This window comes from Podarcis pityusensis (assembly GCF_964106645.2).
Source record: "Podarcis pityusensis genome assembly, chromosome: 3".
NCBI classification, from domain to species: domain Eukaryota; kingdom Metazoa; phylum Chordata; class Lepidosauria; order Squamata; family Lacertidae; genus Podarcis; species Podarcis pityusensis.
In genome coordinates this window covers 60,057,740-60,078,263 of record NC_138026.1, presented here as the reverse complement: position 1 = coordinate 60,078,263, position 20,524 = coordinate 60,057,740, and the positions used below count along the sequence as shown (strand labels likewise).

General features: G+C 40.8%; 2 long non-coding RNA genes across 3 annotated transcripts in view; one reads left to right on the top strand and one right to left on the bottom strand.

The window, feature by feature from the left end:
- The window catches only part of LOC308473934, a 391,929-nt gene that overhangs the window by 20,433 nt on the left and 350,972 nt on the right, over positions 1-20,524 (bottom strand). The window lies entirely within an intron of this gene.
- Positions 15,050-19,958, top strand: LOC308472747. Of its 2 annotated transcripts, XR_013983700.1 has the most exons (4): positions 15,050-15,112; positions 16,460-16,504; positions 19,457-19,501; positions 19,589-19,958. It is a non-coding gene; the product is annotated as an uncharacterized lncRNA (long non-coding RNA). The 2 variants fall into 2 exon arrangements; XR_013983701.1 differs by having other exon boundaries at positions 19,457-19,958.

Sequence of the window (20,524 nt, the reverse complement as noted above, 5' to 3'; positions counted from 1 at the left end):
CAGGAGCACTGTCTCCCTCCCCCACATTAGTCAGTTTAAAGCCCTCCTGATGAGGTTTCTGAGATTTTTGGCAAAAACATTCCTCCCAACCGTTGTGAGGTGCAGCCCATCGCTTGCCAGAAGTCCATCTTCAAGAAACTGCAGTCCGTGATCTAAGAATCCAAACCGTTCCTGTTTACACCATTTGCGAAGCCAGCTGTTCACTTCCACTATTTTTCCCTCTCTCCCTGGGCCACGTCGTTCAACTGGGAGGACAGATGAGATGACAATTTGTGCATTTAATTGCTTCAATTTCCTGCCCAGAGCCTCGTAGTCTCTTTTGATCTTCTGGAGGCTATTGCTTGCAGCGTCATTGGTTCCCACATGAACCAAGAGGAATGGGTATTTGTCAGTGGGTTTTATGATTCCTTGCAGTCGTTCAGTTACATCTTGGATCTTAGCCAAGATAGCACTGCTTACTTTTTCTGTTAAAAATGGCGCTTGATAAACTAAAATATTCCATGCACAATTTTTCTTGACATGACGATAAGCAGTAGTAGAACAACTTCGTCTTCTTAACTTCTTCATGTTGGCTTCTGCTAAAGGCCTTAGAGCAGAGGCAATTAAAAGGATATGGCATCTCTAGAATGTTGGATTGATGGTACACTGGCACCCAGAAGTTACCCTAGTGAAATTTTTCCTGGCATGGAGACAAGAGCTGAGAAAGGAAAACACTACAGGTACCTTAATCTTGGTGTGCCAGGCAGCTGCTAAAAGTACAGGAGCATGGCTAATGGGAAAAGTGGTATCCATATAGCCATATTTCAGTCTAACCTATCTCACAGGCTACATTAAACGAGGCTAAAACCTTGTTATGTCTAACCTACCTCACATATGTTAGGTCATGAGGCTAAAACTATACCCTTGGAGCTGTTAAGAAGAAGCAGGGATGCAAATGAGAAGAAAAACAGTGGATGCATATGTACAGTAGAAGCACATTTCCCCGCTTCTCCAAAGAATCATGGGAATTGCAGTTTGCTAAGGGTACTGGAAATTATAGCATGTGGCAAACTACAAACTGTAAGATCTTGGTGGAATTACAAGTCCCATCAGCCCAAGCAAGGATGAGCAGTGGCCAGGGATGTTGGGAGTTGTAGTTCAACAATGTTTGAAGAATCAAATGTCCCCCATACCTGCCATACATAGTTGCTAGGGGAGCTGACTACAAACAAACCAGAGACTAGTTGAACAATTGCTACGGGTTCTGTAGAATTGGCTGAAATGATTTTGCCATTCTCCTCTCCCCCCCCCCCCCCAACACTTCTGATCGAGTGCAGGATACTGACAGGGCATGCATTTGTGCAAAGAACAGTAGAACTGTGGGGTCAACTTATTACAGGGTTGAACAAGTGGGTTGCCAATGTACAAAGAAGTCTTCTCAGAAATTCCCATGCTACACCTTGCCAAGTAGGTGGTTGCCTGATTTACATTTTTTTAAAAGATACGGGAGCTGACAATTACTGAAGATGATGACAACCCTAACCCTGTCAGTGAGTAACTAAAATCTTTTGTAATCTGAAGGTATAACAAAAAATATAGCTCCTTTTAATTTGCAGGTTTAATTCCTCAGCTTTCCTGAAGGTGGGAAATAAGTTCATAAATGTCACTTTCTTTGTGAAGGAGCTTACTGATATAGAACACACAATCCTGAAATGCAAGATACGTTCCCAAATTCATCTGCCACCCATGAAGGTTTATCGAGCATGATCTTCCTGAAGTACAAGTCTTAAAAGCTGCTGACTGTACATTTACCAGTATCAGTAAGAAAATAAAGATTATGCAGCAATCCTGATAAGTTCTTCTCATTTCTGATGGGCACTATCTCTCTGGCCACATATATACTGAAGAATCCAGGAAGCAGAATGGCATCACAGAGAAGAATATAGCATCTTCTTATCAGACTTGGGTCCTTGAACAAGTACCTTTAACATGTAACAAGTCATTTAAGCACACAGTTGCTCCACCTCCATGATGGTTGTCACTTTGGGTTCCATGTACCTTGTGAAGGCTTCTGACTATGTGGCTATGCTGATTTATTTATTTTATTACATATATATCTCAGCTTTCTTCCACCATGGAACTTGAGGAGGTGGCATACAAGAAAGACTTCTGCCAGGGACTGACTTAGCTTTAGCTGGGTGGTAGCTTCATGTGTCCTTAGAGGCATGCCAAGATGTCCCAGGAAGCATTGTCATGATGGTGCGCAGTTTGACAATTTCATAGGTGAACAGAATAATCTTGGTGAGCCTGTTCCCTGACCCCTCCCCCTTCCCCCCACCACAGTTTTTTTTTTTTTTTTTAAGGAATCTGCCTTGATTACTGGAGTTTGAAAAATACCACCATTTCCCAGAGGCTCTTCTGCCTCAAAATTAGTGGGTTAATGGCTGCATGAATTACGCTCCTGTCAGTATAGTAAACAGTATGCTTATTAGCAAGCATTGTGACAGCGTGGCAACACTCCATGCAGAGATTTAGCTTATAATTATGCAGTATTCGATCATGTGGCTCGTAGTGACCTAAATTCCTGTATTAAACAGCCCCATATATTACTTTAATTATGTCCATGAGACAGTTGGCTTTGCAACTCTCGGTTATAGATTTGGCCGTTTGGAATTGTGTACCATTGTAATGATGTAGTTTTAAAATACCAATATTATCTACTGCAAATCAGAGGTAACATTATTCTCAGACCAAATAAAACATTCATGAAAACCCCAGGTTGCCAGCACTACAAAATGATGCCCTTTTATTTATGAACAACACAGATACGGCTAAGTTATCTCCTAAATATTTCTGGTATTTGAATTATTGGGTTTTAAGGCTACTTCACACATGACATTTTCCCTACATGGCAATCACTTCTGCATCAGACAAACACAGGACAAAATGTGGGGATTGGGTGAAGGATGTGAAAGTTTCAGGCAAAGTATTGTTGAATATATTTTTTGGATACCATTTCCAATCAGCTTAATGGGCAGCACATAAAAAACCTTAAAAGCTAGAATTTAAATGCACACATTTTTATTGTAATAAATGGACTTGTTTCCCATATTGACTCTGCTATTCTGGGCCCAAAATCAAGCTGTCATTTGTCATCCAGCCTCTCAATAGCTTGGCATGTGCAAGTAAGCCAAAAACATTTAATGCCCTTTTGGCAATTTTGTAAGACCGAGATGGTATACAAATAAATTAACGGTATGTTCCACCTACATTCCAGCTGAGAAATCCAATAATATGACTCAAAAGCATAACTCTGAGTTCTAACAAGGAAACTGCAGTCCCTGAGATGTGACAAGAGTCTCTAGGACTCTAAAACAGAATTATAACCTTAAAGGATGCTGTTTCGGAGTGTCCATCAATCATTACAGCACAGGCTATTAGTTCTCCTTCTTCACTTTATGACTCATGTTATCTTCACCTTCTGCACTTCAAAGGAGTCTATATCCATCTCCTGTTGTTTTGCATTTTAATGCCCTCACATAATCTAATACACAGCTGTAAAAATAGCCACTGTACATAAGTAAATACATTAATCCACACATGTTTGTGGCTGGCAGACATTTTAACCTCTTTGGATTCATATTCATGGAGATTGCTTTAAAAAGGTAAAGGACCCCTGACAGTTAAGTCCAGTCGCAGATGACTCTGGGGTTTCAGAGCTCTTCTCACTTTATAGGCTGAGGGAGCCAGCGTTTGTCTGCAGACAGTTTTTCCGGGTCATGTGGCCAGCATGACTAAGCCGCTTCTGGCGCAACGGAACACCGAAACCAGAGCAGCGCACGGAAACGCCATTTACCTTCCCACCGAAGCGGTACCTATTTATCTACTTGCACTTTTTTGGAGTGCTTTCTGGCAGCTGCTAGGTTGGCAGGAGCTAGGACTGAGCAACGGGAGCCCACCCCAAAGCTTTAAAACAACACAAATAATGGCTTGGCTGGAGCAGGTACAATGCTTATCACAGAGGATGGGCACCCAAATGCAGAAATAAAAATAAGGTTTGAAGAAAAATTGACTCACCCACTGCTATGTCCATTCCACCTAGCCCAATGGCCATATACTCTCAAAGCTAATCTTGTGCATGCGGGAAGTTCCAGCTTCAGTCCCTGGCATCTCCATGCAGAGCTGCAGAAAGACCTGTCTGAAACCCAGAAAAAAGTCAAGGTATAGTTGACAACACTGTCCCAGCACTGTCCCAGTTCAGTATAAGGCAGCTTCATATACTCCTATACTCCTATTGGTTAGCTGGCTGTAATAAACACTTGACTGACCATATTCATATAAATTTACATGGCCAGGTGTGAATAATGCAGTTGGGATAGCCATAAGCAAAACAAGAGCCTCTAAAATTGTTGGGCCTTGTTTTTTTACTCCCTCAAATTGTTTCGTTGTTTCTTTGTTTAGTCGTGTCCAACTCTTCATGACCCCATGGACCAGAGCACACCAGGTACTCCTGTCTTCCACCGCCTCTCACAGTTTGGTCAAACTCATGCTGGTAGCTTCAAGAACACTGTCCAACCATCTCGTCCTCTGTCGCCCCCTTCTCCTTGTGCCCTCCATCTTTCCCAACATCAGGGTCTTTTCCAGGGAGTCTTCTCTTCTCATGAGGTGGCCAAAGCAATGGAGCCTCAGCTTCAGGATCTGTCCTTCCAGTGAGCACTCAGGGCTAACTCCCTCTAATACTGAACTCAAACGGGCCATGCCGACAATTTGGAAAGCAAAATGGTTCCACCACTAAGAAGTAAAAGGATCTGCATGTTCAGATGAACCCTGAGATGTTTAGAACCAGTTGTCATATTCTATGACTGCCAGATGGGGCAGCATTTGTGATAGCTGGTAACTCTGCTATTGTGTTGCAAGCCAAAGCTAACACACCTTTTTCATTATTATTTACCTTTATGACATAACATTTTTTTTCATAGCGTGTAAGTCTCAAGTGTTCTGTACATTCTTTGATTGCACAGCAGTAAAGTCTGATACAGGCACTTGAGGTTGCTGGCATGCCTTGACCAACATGAACGAGAGATAATAAACAAAGCCCGGTGTTCTTGTGAGATATTGTAAGGGCAAGCTGACCGCAAAGTGCATCTTTCACCTTTCCTCCAATTATTTGTTTGCCACCCTTTACAAACATGATCTTCGAAGCTCAACATGCCGTTCCTTTTTCTGGAATTCCAGAGCAGAATTCTTCACATTCTTCCTGAAATTTTAGTTAAGGCTTGCATTCCTCACTTAGCAAGGTTACATCATGTTGCCTTTTGCAGTCTGGCATTCAGTGCTGAACCCTTCCATTCTTATGGGGTAGGTTTTAAAAGCAGCACATTCATTCCAAGGAGAAAACAGTACACACACAAAATGTTTCATGTTACCTAACAGGCATTCTGAAATGAGTGGTGCCTGGAGGTAAGTCTTTAGAAATCACTGCTTAATAGTACATTAGTGGCAGATTTATACTAGTGGCAATCTACACATCATTCCACTTTATTCGTTTTTCTGTAATGCTTCCCTAATGCTACTGCATCGGTGCTGTTGCATTATAGTGCAGCCAAAGTGGGACACACACACACACACACACACACACACACACACACAGCAATCCCAGAACATTTGTGGCATGCAAAATTACAGGATTTCAGCTGGAAACCACTGGATGTGCATTAACTGGAAGTGAAGCAGCATGTCTTCTCCAAAACTTTTTCAGGCACAAGGAGTAATGAAAGTGGGATTGCCTATATGCACCTCAGTACCATCATGAGCACAAATAACCATGAATGCTCAGTAAGAAGACTGGGGCCCTTATTCACAGACAGAAGTCACCACTGGATGCTGCAGTCATGCTCAAACATGTGATATGTGAACCTGCCCTAAGATTAAGCACTCCATATATAACTGAAACCAAATGGAATATGGTAAGATGTTATAGTCTAAAGCACTGTAACCAGCAGATTTCTATACTACATGACAAACAGCTGCATTGTAGCTGTGGCTGCTAAAAACATGAATCCGTACTCTTTCTTTCTTTCTTTCTTTCTTTCTTTCTTTCTTTCTTTCTTTCTTGTAGAAATTAATGAAATGCAGAACCAATTTTCTAAGAAGTCCAGTCCATCCACCTTCTACTCCAGTACACTGTCACAGGTTTATTTCTTTTCTTGCAACCTATCTGTTGCAACCTTTTCTTGCAACCCATCTTTTCCTTTTCTTGCAACCTATCTGTGCAATCTTTATGGGAGACCATAGGTGGTATCCAGCTTAGTCATACTCAGAGTAGACCCACTAAAACCAGTGGAATCCCCACTGATTTCCCCATCTGTTTGGTCTCTACACGTCAGCAGAAGAACAGGAATTTTAGGCAATGTTTGATCTGGAAGCTCCATAAGGCAATGATCCAAACCATTTAAAGCATCTTTTTCATAACCCTGGGTTACCCAGTATCTTTTCTTTGGAAAGAAAGAAAGAAAGAAAGAAAGAAAGAAAGAAAGAAAGAAAGAAAGAAAGAAAAGGTATGTATGCTCTTAATGCGCAAGAAGTCCTAGAATCTTCATCGCAATGAATTTATTTTCCCAGGTAGTGGTGAGAAGATTTGCTAAGTCTCATGGGAATGAAATGTCCTAATGCGGCAAAGCACACAAGGAAAACACAGGAAGAAAAGAAGGGTGGTGGAGGAATATAAAGGCTCATAACTTCCTTACTTCAAAGTGTACCTTGAGGACACTGCTTTTTCCCTTTCTTAAGCAAATGAATTGGCAATGGTTATTTACATTGCCAGCAGCGCTATGCCATTCAACTCTAAACCAATTAGACTGAAACCCTGATTTTTCCTTCCATCCTCAAGCCATTGAAAATAGCTGCATAATACTAGGCAATGACTCCCAAATTTAGAAGGACGCTTAGTGCCCTAATTATTTTGCCTCGCTGTGCACCAGGAGAGAATCAGTTTGTTGGGATGGGGAGGGTGTTTTCTCATCTCACCTTGTTAAGGGGAGCTATATATAAAGTCACTTAATCTGTCACACACTGAGATAAAGCCTTGCTGGAGGAATCTTATTTTGCAAGGGGTTGCCTCCAAGCTAGCCAAGTCTCTTAAGCAGCTTGGGAAAGATGAGGTGCAGCAGCCCTGCTATGTAGGCGGTAGTTTTCCTTCCAGGACTGAGGTAATGAACATGTCAGGACATATCAGCCTTGCCCACGCAAGCCGTCTTCAGGAATCCCTCCCTCATCTTAGAAATTCACAGGCAATCCCGGACTACTGAATCAGCCCACAGACATCCTGCAAACTGCCCAACTGTCTATTTTCAACCCCCAAAGCATTTGTTTTCTTGGTGCTTAAGCACAGATATGCATGAAGTCAGCGCAGACAATGCACACACATTTCAGGGTGGAAATCCTATTCTATGTTTAGTCTGTTTAGCAAGTCCTATTGTGTGCTTACTCCATGGTAAATGTACATAGGATTGCAGTCCAAAGTGCCAAATGTTGTTGCCTGATGAACAAAGATCTGTTGAACCAAGTGGAACTTCAGAGTAAACATACCGTACATATGATTATATCCAAAGAAGTTTTAGTCAGAGTACCCTAGTGAAATTAGGCCATTAATTTTAGTAGGTCTGCTCTGAGTAAGATGACTACCACACTTAGGATTGTGTTGTATTTCTTTTAATTGGTAACTGCTGGCCAGGCAGCTATTTACCAGCTATTATGGAAAAACTGGCATAGATTTATGGCCATCTGTCATGGATGCTTTAGTTGAGATACCTGCATTGCAAGGGGTTGGACTTGGGGTACCTTCCAATTTACAATCCTATGATTCTGTTCTATGATCTGCAGACCCTCCAAGTGTCCTTATTTTCCAGGGACAGTCCTGGATTTACAGAAGCCATCCCTGTTTCTGATTTGATCCCAAAATGCCCCACTTTTCCTTAGCATGTCCCTATTTTCAATGGAGAAATGTTGGAGGGTAAGCAGCTGTCCCTTATGATACTTCCCAAGAGTGGGCAGGAAACTCACCCACTGATTCTTAACAACTCTGCATCTTAATCTCCATGCACAGGAACGGATGCTGTCTGTCGTCATTCTTTAGCATGAGGGGGCCACTATTAAGAAATCGAAACCTGTGGAGCAGTTTTTTTTAATCTTATAATGCAAGCACACTGTTAAGTGGGACTAACTTCTAGGTAGACATGTGTAGGATAGTAAATTTCCTCTGCCTTCTTATATCACGTAAGAAATAAATGATCAGAATTTTTTTGCTATTCAGAACAAATGAATTAAAATGGGAAAGTTTCTTTGAAGCAAGGGAAGGGCATCCATAGCAGTTTCCTTCTCTATCTAGGCTTGGAAAGTCCTTCAAATCCCTGATCAGTTCCTCAATATTTCCTCTGTTCGTAATGAGTTGTAGTTGCACAATTTGAACTATGATTTTAACTATTCATGCCAAGCCATCTTTCATGGATATGATTTTATTAACTATGAATCACACTGGGCAGAATCATCTGCAAACTTCTATTTAGGCACCGTGCCCTCATATGCCAGCTCTGCACAGGTTTTCATAACCCAACTGATTTATTTGAAAGATAATATACAGCTTCCTGGCAGGGCTGGTCATAGAGGCTTGCAGCAGGGTTCCTTCAAGGCGGAGAGGGATCAGAGAGTCTCAGAGTTAGGCTGCACTTAAGGAGGTAGTCCACACACAAGTTAATTCATTGTGTTTGTGTGCACCATCTAATGAAAGCTGCTCACTGCTAACAGCACACATATGTGCTTCATTTGCAATGGCAAGGGAGAGTGGAATGGAAGTTCTAGCCCAAGGGCGGCTGTAGAGAACTAGCGGGCAATGAAATCAAACTGATAGTTCATTGTGTAATTGACAGAAGCTATCTGTCAAGGAGGCAATTCTGTGTAATTGACAGGAGGAGCATTCTGACAAGGAGGCAAAGTTATTAAGCGATTATATGATTTACAGTGTTCTTATTTGAACATCAATGGCTACACATGCACACACACAGCCACATACATCATTTATCATGCTGGTGGCCACAATCACAAGCAGCAGCCTTGCACAGTGTATACACAAGGAGAAGTGTTAATCATGGTACAATCTCTTAATCTGCTTTTAAACTGGAGTGTGGAAAAACCCCAGGGACTGATTCACACATGCATACCTCTCCTTCAGTGACTGCAGCATCAAAGAGGGACTTGCAGGTGTGAAAAGGCAGCTGCGGACCATCAGACAACACAAATATGTATCACCTGAAATGCTTATGTTTGCAGAAGTGTCATGGCTTCACTTTTACTTTTCTCCAAGGCTCCATTAGTGATGTTAGACTGTAGTCATCCCAAAGTAAGATTGGGATCAGATGGGAAGAATCCTGCTCACAATCTCTTCCTGAGCTGAACTCTGATTCTAGTGTGGCTCTTCCCACATGGCTCAGCTTTTCCCATGGGGAATAATGAAAGTATTGAAGCAAACATGGTAGTTTTCATCAAGGTCTATTGGTTCACATATTCGATTGCATAGTGTCAACTACAATAAATGGCACAACCAAGTCCAGAAAATAGCACGACTGTGGTCCAATGGTCCGAGGATTGCTGTTTCAGCTCACACATCACCTGCAATGATAGCAATCTGAGAGAATGGAAGAAAGCCAACCTGAGCAGAACAGCTGCAATAAAGTCATGATCTGCTGTGCAGTGTCCCTGAATGGCAGTGATCCTGCAATGTAACCTTCTGGCCATAAGCAGCTTAGCTAGAATACTGGCACACCCTTTATTTATAGCCTGATTAGATCAGTATTCAGCCATATATGCACTCCTAATCAGGTTAGGTAGGTTATCGTCTCTGACACCAGATTATTATGTCATAAGCCTTCACATTCATTCAATGGGTGTGTTGAGAGATGTGCTATTATGTGAAAATGAATATTTGAGATACAGCCATGTGAATCATGCATCAGATGATATCTAGAAAAGAAACATTATGTGAGCTGATGCCTTTTTGAGGATGGCTCAGTTGCTAGAATAAGTTAGGGATTTGAAAGGCACTGAGTTGATGTTCGGGTGCAATTTCCAAAAGGTGACACTTTGTCCTGGACCAGCACAACTTTCAGTGTGAAACAGACACTATGTTTATATTTTTTCTAAGGAAAGGAAAGGAGGGGAAAGGTCCACTACCTGAATTACCAAGACTGAGTTTTCAGGTGATTCATTGATTGAGTTTCTCCATTTTCACTTGCCTCTCTTCATTCCACTCTTCCTTTCTGCGTGGGAAGAAATGAATGTATCTGCACTTTCACTGTCACAAGTCAAGCGCACCTGCATAATAGCAGTGTACACACATGCAAATTTAACAACCCATTAGCATCAAATGGATTAATGTAAGGAATCAAAGTCAAGGTGGCTCATTTGTTTCACATATACTGCAACTGTTAATAAATAGAGGCTCATGGTCACCTCACACATTGTGAGTTTTTTGCAAATGGATTCGAGTTTTCCTAGGTATCAGTGCTGTTGCTGTTTTTAAAAAACAAAACTTTCCCCAACCATGGATCCTCAGATACTTTTGGACTACATCCCTGAGAGTCACCTTCCCCAGACATTGCTGAACTCCAGTTCCCACCATCCCTGGTCATTGGCCATACTGACTAAGGTGAATAGAGATGTAGCTGCCTCTGTTTCTCTGAAACACTTCTTGTGTTGAAATCCATAAGGGTACCTTTGTATATAACCTAGGTTTACATCTATACTCCTGAGAAATTATTTAAAAATCTATAAAACTACCCCAAATACTTGCTGGAAATGTGAAGAACATGAAGGGAAGTTTTTATCATGCTTGGTGAACATGTAAAAAAAGTCAAAAAATATTGGATACAAATACATACACTGACACAGAGAATTTTGAAGGTTAACTTTTAATTTGAAACCAGAAATCTTCTTGCTGGGACATATGGATGTACAGTTAGAAAAGTATCATGGAGCTTTGCTTCAGTATATGATTAGGGCAGTGAGGCTTTTATATGCACAAAGATGGAAAGAATCATCATTACCAACAATTGATGAATGGTTGTTAAAATTGAAGGACTTGGCGAAATTGACATGTTTAATCAGAGAAAAGTCATTGTTAACATTTACTAAAAAAATGGAAACCTCACATGGACTTTCTGTGTGAAAAAGAAAAAGAAATAATGACATTTGGATTTGAGGAATGGGGATAATGATTTATAGAAAGTGGGTTTGTTGGGTGTTATACTGGAGTGGATGAAGTGAATAATGTTTATATATAGTGGACACACAAAGAACTGGAAGTTCTTTAACTTCTTAACTTCTCCTCCACCTCCTTCCTTTTCTCTCTCTCCTTTTCTTTCTCTCTTTCAATTCCTTTTAATTCCCTTTTCTTTATCTCTTCCTCTCTCTCTCTCTCTTCTTTTTTTCATTTCTTTTTCTTTCTCCTCTCTTTTTCTTCTTTCTTTCTTTCTGCTTCCGGATTAATGTTTTGGTTTGGACCACCCCCCAAAAAAGATATTTGACAATAATCTTTGTATCTCTCTTTATAAACTCTAATAAAAGTTATTTTAAAGAAATTCATGCCATTGCTGAGGTGTTGCTAGACTTAGGCACTTTAATAAACTGGCAACCATGGCTGGCATAAACACACCGCCTTACCTTTCCTCCCAATTAATCTTGTGTAAACCAGCGAGTTTGCTCTGTTCCCCATAGAGAAGACTGAATGTTCTTGGCACATGGGCAAGTGACTCAGGCATGATTCAGAGGTGTAGGCAAACTTGTTAAGGGCTTGTTCAGCACCTCATGTGTGGCCACTGGTCTATGAAAGCCCTCTTTCAAGCCAGATCGCACCTGGATGGCGAAGTATCTATGACTGTCCTGAAAGTGCCATCTCATAAAAGCTGTAGAAGCTGAACAGTGGAAAGCCCTGCCCTCCAATTAGCAGAAGTCTGAATTATTTTTGCTTTGCCAGGAAGCAAAGAATCTATGTTCATATTGTACTGGTGGAAATGTGGTCAGAGTGAGGGAGAGACATAATTTGTTCTCACCTCTTAACGGAGGACCTTTAAAACTCTTCACAAGTTCCTAGGCTAATGGACACTTTCTTCACATTCATATGTTTTCCTTCCCCAAATATTTAAAACACAGATTTAAAATATAATTCCTTATTTCAATATTTGACCAGTATCTAACAGGTGACATGGCGTATTTTACAATGTTTGACAACAAACATTGTGTGGCAGTTTTTGGCAGTATCTGACATCTATCTGCGAATCTTATGTAATATAATATGGCGAATATTGTTTTGACATTAATGAATGTACTGATTAATGCCAAAGTAGGCTTCTAATAAGTTTGCAAAATGCAGAAACCAGTTGCACAGACAGTAAAATATAAACATCCATAATTAAAATACACAATGAAACAATCCCATTAAAATATAGATGTTCATTAAGATAAACAATAAAACAATATATATTTTATAAATATAAAGTAGCAAACTGTATTTGATAATATTTCAAACCTGTGATGCAGCGGATATCAACATCTCAGAATATCAGGCACGCAACACACAATATTTAACAGTATTTAATGTTATGTGTTTTGAGGGTTCTTTTTGCAATATATATATATATTTGGCAGAGCATTAATATTTTGAAGTGTTACAAAAATTCACTTGCCGCCTCAGTACTACATATTTCTGGGAAGAAGATGGTGAGAGCATTTCCTTGGGTTATCAGTTTTGTTCATTTCGTTAGCTCTTGGCTCTTTAGGGCTGATGCATATGCAAAAGACAATTGAATACTGGCTGAGACTGGAGTGAGATAAGGCAGGGAAACCCTGGTGGAGTTGGACTGTCACTTTTCACAATGTGGGGCGGGTGGAGAGATTAATAGGCCTGAAACTGTTCTATTTTATCTGCTTGCTTCAAATGTTTCTCTTTTTCCTCTGCATCTCCACTGGTGACAATAAAAGAGAATGTTAAGCTATATAGTTCCAGGTGGCTTGCATAATGGGAGCGGTGGGGGGGGGGGAACCTGTCTAATGAAACTCTAGCGATTTCACTGGGGTTCTGTCCAGTTAAAATTTGGCTTGGTGTTATTGCAGAGGAAAGGAAGAAAGGATGCAGATTCGTAAAACAGGGATCTTTGCCAAGTCTACAGGCTCTTTCATCGCCAGATGGGTGGCTGAAGGAAGTATAGTGACTACATTGCTTAGGTGGGGTTGACAATTGTAACCATGGTGAAATTATATAGAAGGTAGAGTTGTGTTGACAACATTGCAATTGCCATGGATAAAAAAACATGTGAATGATATATAAGAGTTCTCTCCCCCACCTCTCTCTCTGTGGTTGCCTGTGAAATGTGCAGCTTGGTTCTCTTAGGAAGCTAGGGGATCGAACTTGCAACCTCGCCATTATCAGCACCACACTGTAACCAACTGAGCTATCCAGGCTGATACCTTAAGAATGTGAGAAGAGTCTTGCTGATTCAGTCCAATGGCCCATCTAGCACAGCATCCCATTTTCACAAGGGTCAACAAGATGCCTATGGTAAACCAGCATGCACTCAATTCTTTCCCTAAACTACACCTTGAATTATGCAGGTATCTCCAGCGAGGAGCACAATGTTTTCTATTCCTTCTGCACCTGAAACATTATAGCCTATAAAAGGCACAAGCATCTGGACACATTTTAATGTGTCAGCATGGATAAAAATGGGTTCCAATGGGTCAGGGCCCAATTTTGTTTGTATTTAATATGTTGCTTCCACAACATCTACTGCTTACCAGATGAAACACATTTCCCAGAATGCCTTTGAGGAAGTTGCTGAGGATCCTGAGAGGTTAATGCCATAGGTCTCATGCCCTGCTTGTGAGCTTCCCATAGGCATCTTGTTGACCACTGTGAAAGGGAATGCTGGGCTGGATAGGTCTATGTCTGATCCAACAGGGCTCTTCTTAAATGTCTGTGTTCAGAAAGCAATGGTGCAGAGAAAGGCATTCTGAGTGGCTACTCTCTACTCGCTCCTACTGTAGACTCTCCAAAATCAAAGCCTAAACATTTTCTAGAAGCACTGTAAAAACTACCTCTTAAGATCACCTTTGGGGCTCAGAATTAAGGCAGGAAAGCTTGGGGTGACAATCAATGTGAGTCCATCTTTATTGTGTTCTGTTAAGTTAAAAAAAAAATGGTTGCCTTACAGTTTACAGTCATACCTCAGGTTGAATGTGCTTCAGGTTGAGCGCCTTTGGGGTTCCACTCCACGGCAACCTGGAAGTAACGGAGCGTGTTACTTCCGGGTTTTGCCACTTGCACATGCGCAGACACTCAAAATGACGTCATGCGTTTTGCGGAAGCAGCAAAACGCGACCCACGCATGCGCAGACGCACCATCACATCTTACGTTCCATTCAGGATGCGAACAGGGCTCCAGAATGGATCCTGTTTGCATCCCGAGGTACCACTGTATATATATTTAGCAGAGTAAAAAAAGCTAGGGTCAGGGGCAATACCATGGGGATTCCTTCAAACTCTATGGATCCTGCCCAATGTCGTCTCCCGCCAAGGAGTGGCAAACCTGGATTTCTCAATCAAACACCAAAATGTGTTCTGTAAATTCAGGGTCTGTGGGTGTAGGAGAAGTTGATTCTTTAAATTGAAAAGAACAAAAATAGAAGAAATAAAACTACTGGTGATCACATCCGACTGTTTGTTTCCTGCCTGAAATATACTTCCCTAAGGGGCAAGCACAAAAGCCCCTTGGTGGCTGTGTAGAAAATGTACGTAATTCTGTCTTTCATTCCTAATGACATTGCCACCATTAGATTCAACCAACTCTGCTGTAATTAAAGGGTTTATTTTTTTTTACTTCCAAAAGCTCTCCCTAATTACATAGTGCTTGTAAAATACTGCTGTTTGGATGTTAGCATGCTTTTAAAAGATAAAGTAAAGTAGAGAGGAGGGTCCTCTCTAGTGGTCTGATTTTTCTTTACACCATGTAATTCCTTTCTTCCAGTGTATTCCAATGAAGCAGCATCTATATACGGCACTGAGCATTCACCTTGATTTTCTGGCAGGGTATTTATATGTCTTCCCGTTAATCATTTATTCATTCAACACTTTTCAATGCATTCAGAGCTGTAGATTTCTGGTGCTAGAGTGACAGAGTGCTTTAATCACTTTAAATGCACAAACCTAAATTTCCCAGCGTTCCCTGGGAAGAGGGATTGGTTGTTAAACTACTCTGTGAATTGTAGCTAGCTGGGAGAAATAGGCGTGTCCTAACATCCTCAGCACCCATAACAAACTGCATTTGCCAGGATTCTTTGAGAGAAGCCATGACTGTTTAAAGTGGCATGATACCGCTATAAATGTATAGTGCAGATGACAACTTATTGGAGTAGATCATGTGAAGTGTTTCATATCAGAAGCACATTTCTGGGCGGGGATATTTTACATGCACAGCTGCATAGATGTGATAAATGACGGCTTCCATGTGCAACTGCCACCATACGGAGCAAAGTACCAGGAGATCCTACCTCTTGCCCCTGACATCCTTTGCCTTAATGTTAAATGATTCAATTATTTTCTTCGGTCCTAGGTTTTGTCTTGTCAGCCTGGCGTTGCATCACATAATCTGAAAGAACAAACAGCGATCAAAACAGTTCCCCCAAAGCTTCAAACCCACTGATATTTTTTCCTGCCTCCTGCTTTCTAGTGATCCTGCCATATGCTGAAAACTTGTATGCCAATTTGAACCAGATGCTAAAAAGAAACAGGCTTCTCTCCCTCTGATTTTCAGATTCAAACGTTCCCCAGCCAGTCTGGCATGACTCATTCACACAGCAGAACCACCTTCCATGCTCTTCTGTTTATGAAAGCTGTTAACCACAGTGGGAAAGAGAGAAGTCATGAATATAATTAATGTCTTTGTATAATACCAAAATTTTAGGTTGCTCCTCTCTCCCTGCCCCCCCCCCCAGCAATAAACAGTTATGGTAGAGTAATAAGCAAGTGGTAGCCTGTGACACATACAAATCAGCCTACGCTACAACAGCTAAAGACTCTTTGTTCTCTCTGATGTCATGAGCTTGGATTCCCAGCTAGGGATTTTCTGACTAAGCCATATAAATTCACAATGTGCTTCTCTGGATTTTCTCACAGCCGTGGGTAGATGGGTGACGCAACACATTTTTCATTCTGTAGCACATTAATGGGGTGCTGCCTAGGAATGGTACAAAAAACATTACCTCAAATGACCACCTATGCTCCTACATACACAGGCGAATCTCCCTCATCTCACAGTCTCTATATCGTCTTATCAAGTGCATTATTATTATTATTATTATTATTATTATTATTATTATTATTAAATTGTCTTTTAGTTCTGAACGTGAACTCTATTTTATTTTAATTGCACTGTAGACCAAAATTGGCATCCCTATACTACTGCATCAAAATGCTATTGGGGTGAGTAAGACACTTTCCTATGCATAACCCTATTTGGTTGTTATCAGTGAAAATTATCTCACCTTTCCTATCCATGGAAGCGTCAGTAGAGAATGCATCTCCACCAAATTGGAGTCCTTGCTTCCACAGTGTGGATCTGTCACTCTTTATATTGCTCATGATTCAGTTTTTCTCATAGAGAGACCCATGTGCATTTTAAAATCTGCAACATTGTTCTAGGGGTGGGGAGGGAAAATAACCCAAATCACTAGAATGAAATCTGTATTTGAAAATTAGCAAAGCATATTTTAAAAGCTGTAGAGTACACGATCACTGCTTTCTACAGTAAATCTCTCAGATGTTCAGAGAGGCAGATGACTTGAAGGAGAACATGTAGTTATCATTTCTGCCCTGACACAATGTGGTGGTGTGCCATTTGTCTTCTCCAAGTAGCTGCATCCAACAGGTAGAGAATGAGATGAGAGCAACTTAAGATCACGAGAAGAAGAAAAGCCCTTGAATAAATCATTGCGATACTTAAATTATTCCCAACAGAGTGCCAGAAGTCTGTTCAGCCATTTTGTTTGTCCTGAGAACTAGCTCAGATCACTTTTCTAAATGATTCTACAAAATGCTTTTTAGTGATGAGTGGGTGTTAATGATTGCTGTTAATGTAGCATAGAAAGTGGAAGGGGGTTGCTTTTAACTGGAATTTACCTTTTAGTCAATGTAGTTTATTTGCAAGTGAATTTAAGGTGTGTGGGGTTTTTTTAAATCCAGTTTTATGTAACTTACAAAAATGGCCCTCAGTTACTTTGGCGGGTGTTGACCACCCACAGATACTGAAGTGATCTTTTCATTTTGTGATACATAGATAAATCATAAACGTTCTGGTCTTAGTCATGGTTTAACATGGGCAACACTGGAACAGAAAACTGGTTATTTGAATTCATCCTTAGAAGCATAGATACCTGCTGCATAATTACCTTTGTCGCTATCCTCCCCTCAGTCTCTCTGTCCTGATCCTCTGTTCAGAATCACAGCATCCCAAGACTGCTTTTTTGTGATTTGCATTTGAGTGTAATGAGTAGTTTGCTCCCCCATCAGATACAGGAAAGTACAATTATGGCAGCAGCACCATAAAATTCACATAAAATATGGGAAAACCCAATTTTCTCAGCTAACCAAAGCAACCCAATACATTGCGCTGCCTGAGATGGCCCAACAAATGGCAGCAAGAAATCAAGATGCATAATAGTACCCAGGGCTGATGTAACTGACATCAAAATCAAAGAAGCATCTTGACCTCTACCTGGCAACAAACATACAATAATAAAAATAATCATTTAACCATTTGCTGCCCTTTCATCTCTCTCTCTCTCTCTCTCTCTCTCTCTCTCTCTCTCTCTCACACACACACACACACACACAGAGAGAGAGAGAGAGAGAGAGAGAGAGAAAGAGAGAGAGAGAGAGCTGTGTGAGATGACAGCTTCACTGTCCTTAATTGTAGGATTGGCCCTGCATCTAATTATATACCCACACTCCCTAATAATTATGAGGGGATTATAGGGAATGTAACCAATGTTACTCAAAGTATGGAATGCATTATTTTTTTAACTCTGGATAAATCATATATCCTTTTATGCAGATATTCATACTTCAACAACATACATTCAATTATTTCTAAATAAGTACATTTTTTTTGTTTCAAGTTCTCCAACTCCACAAGTGCCCATTTTAAATTTGCACAAATCACACATGCAAATGATGAAAGAATGCCTTGTTTCTCCCTCGTCTGGGAGGCACCAACTCTATATAAGGAATGGGAGAAAAGCAGTCCCCGAATGACTTTCAGACCACCTTTGGTAACCACAAGAGGCAGTCAAGACTAGGGATCATCGTCCCCCTGCCTTGAGAAAACTTAGCATATATGCACATAACAAAACCATCCTTCACAAGAATTTTCCATAAGGCAGCAGGAACAATAGAAAATTAGTGACCTTGGGATGGCGCCAGGAAGCTGAACAGCTTGGCCATTGTGTGGAAACACAGCTGACTTTTGCACAGGAAACAATCATGGTTGATTAGATACTACAAACTCCTGCCTCTATTCTCCCCCCCCCCCTTTGTCTATCACCCCAACCCCTTTCTATGAAAGTGAAAGCTTTCTAACTTTGAATTTCACCTATCCGTCTGTGACACAATTAGTTCTGTCAGATGCAACCTCATTCTACGAATGGAACTATCAAATGTTTCTCTTGATGATAAACCAGGTGGTTATCAATGCAATACATCTCCCACCCTTTAGAATAGGGTTCTATTTCAGTACACCAGGCTCCCCATTGCAGAAGGTGAGCCCATAACATGTGGGGCACTACAGGAATAGAAGTAGTGTTGTTTGGAAGGAAGCAGGGATGATAGGACTGAATTCAGAGCACTTTATTTTGTCTTTCATGTTTTATGCGATCTTTCAGATGATGTAAAAGCCACTGCTTGAAACCTAGTCGAAGTTGTTCCATTTGCAGCCTTGTTAACTTGGAAAATCTTGGGAGTTTGGCACTGTAATATCACTTAACGAAATATGTGGCATCCCAGCATATCGTTCTTTCCCACCATTTAAAATTTAGCATGGCATGGCCATAGAATTGATCAAGAAAACACAGTTCCACAACGCAGCAAGCAACGCAGTGTGAAATGAATGTTAGAAGCACTAGCATGATAACCAAGGAAAATAGCACAATAAATCCAACATCTGAATGCAGCCTTAGTTCGTCCTCATTCTCCTCCTTGTGTGATGGGAATCATGGGTGAGGCTGGAAGGAGAGTAATGGAATAAGATCTATATGTGCTGTGATCAAACAAATCCAAAGTCTGGCTACAATGAGCCTTCTGTAATTACGTTTAGGAACTATATAACATATGCAGCACACTACTATTGCAAGAAAATCAATTTTTTACTTATGTTGTCAGGTCTCCAAAGAATGAAAAAAAAAGTTTCATTATTAAAAACTGAAGGTAAGCCTTAGAGAAATGAAAAGTGCAGAAAATGAAAAAAAAAATCTACCATAATTATAAAAGCTAACAAAAAACATTATTATCCAGAAAAGGAAATCAATCAAGTATAAGCTACGGAAGAAAATCCAACTCTTCATTTAAAGTAGTGTGTATTTATTAGGACTCTGCACCAGCCATAAGATTCAACTTGCATCTATAGTGATGAACCCTAGAAAAGAACCAACCCAATTTCTTTTGGACTGTTTTTGCCCATTCAATGTATTGGGCAAGGCAAATGGAAACCACCTGCATTAGTACACAGACTCCCTCCAAACACACAACCAGCTCTCCAGGTAGCCTTTCCCCTTTAATCCCTAAAGGAGAAGGACTGTGTTTACCCTTGGATGTACTTCCAGCAGATGGGCTGGAGTGGAATAGCAGTGGCTTCACCCAATGCCAAACATTCACTAACCAATAAAAGTTGTGGCCTAATTTGATCCAATAATTTCTATACTATGTTGTGTCTAGGGAATGGGTTGGTCATGGGGCCTTGGCATGCAAGGAGATTGTAAAGTTTTAGGCAAATGCACAATTTTGGGAAATCTCAAAATGGCCAACATTTGCAGGCATATTAGCTCCTCTTGTGTGGATAATGATGAATGGGTAATCCAATGCATGTGAGAGCCAGTTATTTGTGACTCACTCCTACATGGATGACGAATGCTGGAACATTTAATGCCATTTCTGTGGAACTGCAGCTCATGCACAGGACTGGGAGATCTGCTCTTGGAAAAGCAGTGTCTTCCCACACAGCTGGGGATATATCTGAAGGGTACCCTATCCAGTTGGTGCCCTTACTGTCTTTTCTCTTCTTTCTTTCTTTTCCTGTTCACCTCACTGTCAAAATTTGGACTATAAGCTCCTCGGAGCAGGGATGTTGTCTGTATGTGTGCATGCTTATTTGACACAGCGAAGTGCTGTGCAATATGGTGTGATAAATCAGAATAAAACATAATAATAAATAAAAACTGGCCATAAAGAAGC